Source organism: Pseudoliparis swirei, chromosome 13 (assembly GCF_029220125.1).
Source record: "Pseudoliparis swirei isolate HS2019 ecotype Mariana Trench chromosome 13, NWPU_hadal_v1, whole genome shotgun sequence".
Classification (NCBI taxonomy): domain Eukaryota; kingdom Metazoa; phylum Chordata; class Actinopteri; order Perciformes; family Liparidae; genus Pseudoliparis; species Pseudoliparis swirei.
Window position 1 is genome coordinate 17,285,734 of NC_079400.1, and position 8,769 is coordinate 17,294,502.

Consider the following 8,769-nt stretch of genomic DNA (forward strand, 5'->3'; position numbering starts at 1 on the left):
GAACGGGGCATCTACAAGTCCGGAGAGGCAGCCGGTAAGGGAGGCAAACTCTGAACGCTGACGGACTGTTGTTGACTTTCACTTTCGCTGCCAGTGCGGGAGCGTCAGCGACGTCATGGGGCTCCGTGACGCGCTCACGTGTGCAGGGGGGAATTGTTTGTGGACAAATGTCGTTGGGGTTAAAGGATTGAGTTTGTCTAAGGTTGATTGTCTGGTGTCTTGTTATATTGTTTACGATTTATATGTTAGTGGAAGCACAGCTGGGGATCTGTAGGTGGTGAATATAGGTTGTGTGCTCATGCAGAATGCACGGGTGCAAAGGGAAAAGAGTGCTTTTTGCGGGCATATTTGAAATGTGGGTTTTTCCAGTTTTCTCTGTAAAGGTTTTTCACCTCTTTCGTTGCCATATGGAGCGAACGGAAATGACTGCAATGGCTTAACTCCAAAATAAAAGGAGAAAGAAAAAAGGAAAAGTTGTTGTCATTCTGAGTGAAACCCAGTTTAAATCCGGGTAGCTGAACCAATCCCTATCAAGTGGGGAAGTGCGCTAGGTTGGCGCCGTAACTTGACAGTATTTATATTATATATTGTAGTACCGGAGATACGGAGTCGGAGGCGGAGTATTCAGGATCGAATTCCAATCTTTAATATCCATATACAGGCAGAGAACCTTAACAACACAACTGCGCCACAGTAGCGAAAAAATGACCTGCCCCCTGTGTTACCACCTTAATCAGTCCCAGGCAACACTTGGCAACACTATTCCTTAATTTACACACGTGTCACCACACAAGCCCCCAACAAGACAACACAACAAAATTCGCGATGGAGGGAGGAACCAAACAACACGCCCACCACAACGCACAAATACTGGAAGCGGTCCTTCCTCCTTGCTCCCAGGAGGAGAGGAGGAGGAGGGAGGACAGGACTAGCACCGACAGGAGGACAGTAGGCGCCCCTTCCCTGCCCTTCCTGAGCACCACCGGTTAGTCGTTGGCCCAACCAGCAGAGCAGCCTTCACCGATCGACTTAGAGATGTGTCCTGCCACCCAGGTCGACCCACCACACCCCCGTGTTCCAAGACCTGAACCCGTGTTGGTCCATCATAAGGGGGGACCTCTGTGTCTGTGTGCGAAAGTGGCGGATAAAAAACGCGCCCCAGCGCGTGATCCCCCGCACCACCGTGCCCCAGTGGCGTGCTGAGAGTAGTAGGTACCTGAAGCCCCCAGAAAGCCGCTGCCAGCTCGCCCCGCCCCCGCCGGGAGGGGAGAAAATCCTGGCCCCCTCAGCGGCGAACCTCTAACCCGTAAAGCACTTACTCCCTCCTGAGCACTGCAGATCTCCCTCACGCCCATCACACGCAACACCAGGGCAACATCGGCAGCCCAGGCACATTAAGGGCTGGCAGGCCTGCCGCCTTCAGCGAGCGGCGGGTGGCCCGATGAGCGAGGCCGAGTGGGTGTGGTAGTGCAGGGTAAGCGAGCCCAACCCCCAGACCGCCAGCAGACGTTTAACAGGCTCGGCCGTGCCAGCGGAGCCCAGTCGCATGTCTGATGGGGTGCCAAGCAGCCCGCATTTGCAAACGTCACGGCGCCAGCGGCCGGGCGTCCCGCTGGCGGAAGCGAACTGCGACGACCCGAGTCCCTGTCCACCATAGTAGGAGGAGGTATGAGAAAAACCCTGGAGGCAACGGACCAAATCAAGTCACGTTCAGACCTCCAAACATCCCTCCGGACCGGCTCAAGAAGGGGCTTTCGGGTGCACCGTGTGAGCACACAACTGACGCGGTCTTCCCCCAAGTCCTCACGACTTTTTTTTAGCATTGCCAGACTTTTTCCGACCAGCAACAGCCCGACCGGCTGCCTTTTTACACTCCGAAGGCCGTCGGCCGTGCGACCAGCAGTCACGCACCTCAAACCGACAGGCGGGGAGAGGGCGGGCGCACAGCGAAGCAGCAGGCCAGCCAGAAGCATGTCCGCCACGCGGCCACCACTGATCCAGAAGCAGCAGCAAGTCCAAACGCCACGTGGAGCAAGCGCCGCGCCCAGCCTGGCCACCAGGCCCAGAGCCAAACTGGGCCGCATGACGACCTGGCCGAGGCAATCAGCCACGGGTTTGACTTAGCCACATGCTTAATGTCAGCCAAACTCTTAAAATGATGAGAGCTGCTCCTGCTGACGCAGCTGCGCCACCTTGGTCCGATGCGGACGAACGGCGAGGACGAGCGACAAACGGCACCCGCCACCTCGATAAGCAGCAAGGAAGGCGGGTTAGGGTAAAAAAAGAAGGTTCGCGTTCAACCAGCAAGAAACTGCGTTCTCTGGGCCAAAGCGAGAAGTTGCGGTTCACGAATGGCGCGCCTGCCCGCGCACTGCAAAACCCCACCCGCTGGGCGCTTCGTCGCGCGTGATCGAGCGCGGCGAATCTCGAGCGGCGGCCGGAGGAGGGATCGAATGGCGATTCACCATATCCATATTACCGTCCGACGATCCAGAGTAAACAGAACACAAGTCAACAGCCTGGCATACCTGCAGGAAGTCCACCAATTTCAGTCATATGTAGTAATCCTTTTAGCGACACAACCCTATTCAATAATTATGTCTGACAATATATTTCTTGAAATAAAATATATATAGCAATCATATCCTTGTGCATCTGATATAGATATAGGACTAGTTGTGCACATTCATCTTCCTGGATTCACGAAACAACCCTAAGAGTTACTTTATACGACAATATTTACTTTAACCCTTGTGTTGCCTTCGGGTCAATTTGACCCGATTCAATGTTTCACCCTCCTGTTACCTTTATATTTACTAACATATTTTACCCTTGAGGTCAATATGACCCCAGCTATTCAAATCTCCAGAAAATTATTAGAATTAATATTGTTTTCCAAGTTTAAGTGTGAGGTACTTTATGTTTGTTTGTTGACTCCCGAAAGAACACCGACATTAAACATTTAATCGGGTCAAATTGACCCGAAGGCGACAGGAGGGTTAAATATTGAATCGGGTCAAAATGACCCGAAGGCAACACAAGGGTTAAAGGAGAAGTTTGTGGAGTTCCGGTAGGATGTTGGAGTGAACAGTAACGTAATTTTGAGCTCTCTCAACTCGGCGACAATAAACCCTCAAATCATAATTTAAACAAATACATTCAATATAATATAGGAGGGAACCGGTAAAGAGGCCGAATATACAAAGAAAATCAAGTGAGTGAAGATAGAAAAGGAAGAAAATGGATTCAAATTCTGAACGGGGCAGGTGCAGAACCAGCGAGCCTAAAACAACTGACGGACTTGCTAGCACCCATCGGCAAACAACTGGAGGAGGTGAAAAAGGAGGTTAAAGAAGTCAAACAAGGGATAAGCGATGTCAGGAGAGAGGTAAAGGAAGAATTCGAAAGATTCCGGAAAGAAACTGAAAGAAAATTCGAAGGGATTAATGCCGACATGAAAACGCAGCGTGACCACATGGAGGAAGCCCAAACACGCGTAGCTGAACTGGAGGAATGGCAGCTGGAAGCTAAGAGCGAAATGCTAACTATCGCGGCACGGACCCTAAGGATGCAGGAGAAACTGACGGACCTCGAGGGCAGGTCGAGGAGGAATAATATTCGCATCTTTGGCATACCGGAGGGCACGGAGGAGAATTCGACAAGCAAGTATCTGGAGCGCTTCCTAACCACCGAACTCGAATTGCCTAGCGACACCCCACTCCAGCGACAGCGAGCACACAGAGCCCTGGCACAGAAGCCACCTCCGAACGCACCCCCCAGATCAGTGGTACTGAACTTCCTACAATTCGAGACCAAGGAAATGGTGCTCAGTCACGCATGGAAGAGGAAAATCCACGTAGGAGGGAAGAGGATTTTTTTCGACCATGACTATGCAACTGAAGTGGTCCAGAAAAGAAAAGCATACCGACCCATTAAGAAAATTCTAAAGGAAGAACAGATCCGTTTCCAGACCCCGCTAGCTAGGATGCGCATACACTGGGGAAGCAGCGTCAAAACTTACGACAGTGCAGAGGACGTGGCGAGGGACATGGAGAAGAGAGGTTACGGGGTGGATCTCCCGGGAGAAGGCACCGCGACCGCAGGGAGGGAGAAGACACGAGACCCGGCAGAATGGCAACAGACGACCCGAAGCAAGACGGGGAGGACGGCAGCGGCTGCTGCAAAGGAGAAGCTGAAAGGGTTTCAACGGGGGAAATGAGTCTGGCTCGCTGGCCTGAATGGACGTGCTAAGGATTATGGAACCCAGTTTGTCGGCTGACAGGCATGTTAACGGACCTCTAATAAATCCAACGCAACTGACGCCGATTGAGAGAGACTAAAATGAGAGAGTTGGACATAACTAGACGGAGGGGAACCCTACGGAATGGGTTTGTTTTCGGTTCTAGAGAGGGGCCCTTTCTGAGAGAGGATACCCCCTCAACCTACCAACGGGACCTGGGGGAGACGACATCCCCTTCTTCGGAACAAGTTTGTGTTTTGTTTTATTGCATTTTATAATTTCATGTTATGTTTTATTGCACGTTATGCAATGTTGAATGTTCCTTATGTATTCAACCTACTGCTGTTCAGGTCGCTTAATAGGGCTATTGATCTAGGAATAGATGGGTACGACTGTTAGACTGGTGTCACTTAATGTTAATGGCTTGAATACCCCCAAGAAAAGGGACAGGGTTATGACTAAAGTAAAGAAGGATGGAGCCCAAATTATATATCTGCAGGAGACTCACCTTAACAAAGTAGAACATGACAAGCTAAAGAGGTACGGTTATAGAAATTTGTACAGTAGTTTGTTTAAGGGAGGTCCCAGAAGAGGTGTGACGATTATGATATCAAACCAGTTACAATTCGAATACGAAAAAGAGATAAGAGATGGGGAGGGAAGATATATTATTGTGAAAGGGAAGCTCGACAATGTGATGGTTACTCTGGTGAATGTGTATGCGCCTCCAGACTGTGACAAACACTTCTTTAGACTGCTATTTGATGTTATCGCAGCGGAAACAGAGGGTATTTTAATTTGTGGGGGGGATATGAATGTAGTTTTAAATTATAACATGGACACAACAAGCCTTAAAAAATCAAAAATACAAATATCAAGATACGTAAATACATTATTGGAGGAGATGGGATTGGTCGATATATGGAGGAATCTACATCCACTAGAGAAGGACTTCACGCATTATTCGGCGGTGCATAAAGTACACTCGAGAATAGATTATTTGTTTGTGGATTCAGGAAATGTCCACAGGGTTAATGAATGTCATATAGGAGGGGCAGATGTGTCCGATCATAACTCGCTGTACCTTGACATAGGCATCAGTAACTGGAAAAGAATAACCAATTGGAGATTGAACATGGGTCTACTGAATAATGAACAAAGGAAGGACAAAATCAAGTTGGAAATACAAAAATATGTTAAGGAAAATGACAATGAGATGGTGGAGCCAACGATGGTTTGGGACGCCTTGAAGGCAGTCATGAGAGGGAGATTAATTTCGGAAGCGACCTACACAAAAAAAGAAAGAAATTAAAAACGTATTCGGAAAATATAGAAAAACTGAGAGCATTGGAAAAAGATTACCAGAATTCAGCTGACTTGGACACACACAAGAAAATTAAGCTCGTAAAATTAGAGATAGAGAAACATCTAACAGAGGAGATGGAACGGAAGATTCTCTTCTATAAGCAAAGTTATTATGAGATAGGCCCGAGAGCCACTAAATTACTTGCGAGACGGACCCGTAAGCAACTCGCAACAAGTCAAATACATAAAATTAGGGACCCCCTGACGAACCAATTGATAACAGAGCCAGAGGAGATAGAAAGAATATTCCAAAGATATTATGAGGAATTATATATACAGCCAGAGTCTGCACCAAGAGAGGAGATAAAGTCTTTTTTAGACACACTAGACCTACCAAAGATAGGACAGACACAGAACGATACCCTAACGAGGGATATTTCAATAGAGGAGGTGGTGGAGGCAATAAACAGATAAAAAAATGCGAAAGCGGCGGGGAGTGACGGCTACCCGGGGGAATGGTATGAGACATTCAAGGACGAACTGGCTCCGCTGTTAGTTAAATCTTTCAATTGGACATCACAAAAAGACAAATTACCACCAACATGGACAGAAGCAATAATAACGGTCATACCTAAACCGGGGAAAGATAGGGAAATATGCGGAAATAATCGACCAATATCGCTACTAAATTTGGATTACAAGTTATATACATCTATTATTGCTAAACGAATGCAGGCCTTTACACGGGATTTGATCGACGAGGGTCAAACGGGATTTGTGAACGGGCGACAGACGCACGATAACATTAGGAGGACACTGCACATTATAGATCAGGCAAACAAACAGAAAAGAGACACGATATTGGTTAGTGAAGATGCCGAAAAGGCGTTTGACAGGGTAAATTGGACTTTCCTTTTCACAGTGCTAGAGAAATTTGGATTCAATGATAAATCAATACAGATTATTCGGACCCTATATCAACGACCTACAGCTAGAATCAAAATAAACGGGAGCCTATCTAACAAGTTCGATCTACAGAGACCAACCAGACAGGGATGCTGTTTGTCACCAACCCTGTTCGCATACTTTATTGAACCATTGGCCCAAGCCATACGCGGAAATAGACGAATCCAAGGAGTGACAGTGTGCGGGGTAGAACATAAGGTCGGCCTCTTCGCAGATGACGTCATTGCATACCTTGAATGGCCTGGTGAGTCGTTGCCAGAATTGCTAGATCTCTTGAACACATATGGAAAACTATCAGGATACAAGATAAATATCATGAAAACCCAAGTACTCGCCATCAATTATACACCACCCAAGGAGATCAGAGACAAATTCAATTTAAATTGGAATCTAAAGAAAATTAATTATTTAGGGGTAGAAGTGACTAGAAACATATCAGGACTATATCGGGCAAATTATGATAAAATTAACCAAGAACTACTAAAAGATCTACATAGATGGACCACCCTAACATTGGATTTTAGCTCAAGGATAGAATTAACAAGAATGAATGTATTACCCAGACTTTTATATTTGTTCCAAGCATTACCAATAGAGATACCTCAAACACAATTCATAACATGGGACAGGATGATATCCAGATTTATATGGGGGGGGGGAAGAGGCCAAGAGTGAGGTTCAAAACTCTCCAGCTGAAGAGGGAGAAGGGGGGCCTGAGTCTGCCGAACCTGAAAGAGTACTACCACGCGGCCCAGCTGAGATACGTACACTGTTGGTGCAAACTGGACTACGAAGCAAAATGGAAAGAAATGGAAAAATCATTTGGAATGTGTCCGATACAGAGTATTATAGGAGATAGGGAAACATATAAGAAGGTTAGAAATCAAATGGATTCGATCACAAAATTTACCTTGGAATTATGGTTCAAATTACTTAGACATAATAAGGCGGAGAAGGACGCAAAAATATAAAAATGGGTGGCTTTTGATAACAGTTTTAAATCAGCTGGGCACCGTGGGGGCTTCGGACAGTGGGCGGATAAGGGCATTACAGTATGGTGCACGCTGGTGAATAAGGGGAAGATAATGAGCTTTCAAGACTTGAAAACGGCATATGGCCTGGATTGGCGGGAATTTTACAAATATCTACAGATACGGGATTATTATGGGAAACGGATTGGACAGGAGCTCTCTCTAGAAATGAACATGGTAGTACAAGTAATGATCGATACATATAGAGGGAAGTGGGTCAGGACTATAACTACATTATATAAGGCATTGATGGATGACAAAAGCACAACAGGGTATATAAAAGAAAAATGGGACAGAGAATTTGGCATGGAAATACCTGAAGACGAATGGGATAAGATGTGGGAAAAACATAAGACAACAACCTGTTCACGAGCCTGGAGAGAGTTTTCTTGGAAAAATCTGATACGGTTCTTTATCACACCCAAAATATCAAATAACTATTCTGAAACAAGAAAGTCATGTTGGAGGAACTGTGGGTCATCTGATGCTAACCATGCGCATATATTCTGGAATTGTCACAAAATAAGAGTTTTGGGAAATGGTCCATAGGATAACACACGAGATTCTGGGATACGAATTTCCTATGAAACATGAGCTGATGTATCTGTATATTTACTCAGAGAATATTGTGCATGATGGGGATTCGTATCTATTCAAGATACTCATGGTTGCAGGTAAAAAGGTAATTACAAGGAAATGGGGGACTGAGGACTTACCCACTCAGACCCATTGGGTGGACACAGTGGGGTAAATACATATGATGGAAAGACAGACACACAGGCTACGGCTGACAGGACCACAGATGGACAGTAAATGGAGGAAGTGGACCCTATGGCAGTTGACACAGAATTGACATGACAGCAGGTTTTTCTGTTCTTTTACCCCCTTTTATTATTTTTTCATATATATATTTTTTAATTCTGGTTGTCGATGTTGTTGATGACTTGTTGTATTTGTGTTCTTATTGTTTAATAAAAAGAAAATTGTAATAAAAAAAAGGAGAAGTTTGTGGCTTACTGAACCCCCCCCCCCCCCTCTTTATTTCTAACATCTAACACAATGAAGGCTCTCGACAACAGAGTCGACTCTTATCGCCTCTCGGACTCTGGCAGCTTATTCCTGGATGCAATCACTGCCCCACCAGAATCACACCGGTATCAACCGAAGCCAGGCCGACCCCGTGGCCTGGACCCAACGGCTCCTTCAGAAACAAGAAATCATCGTCAT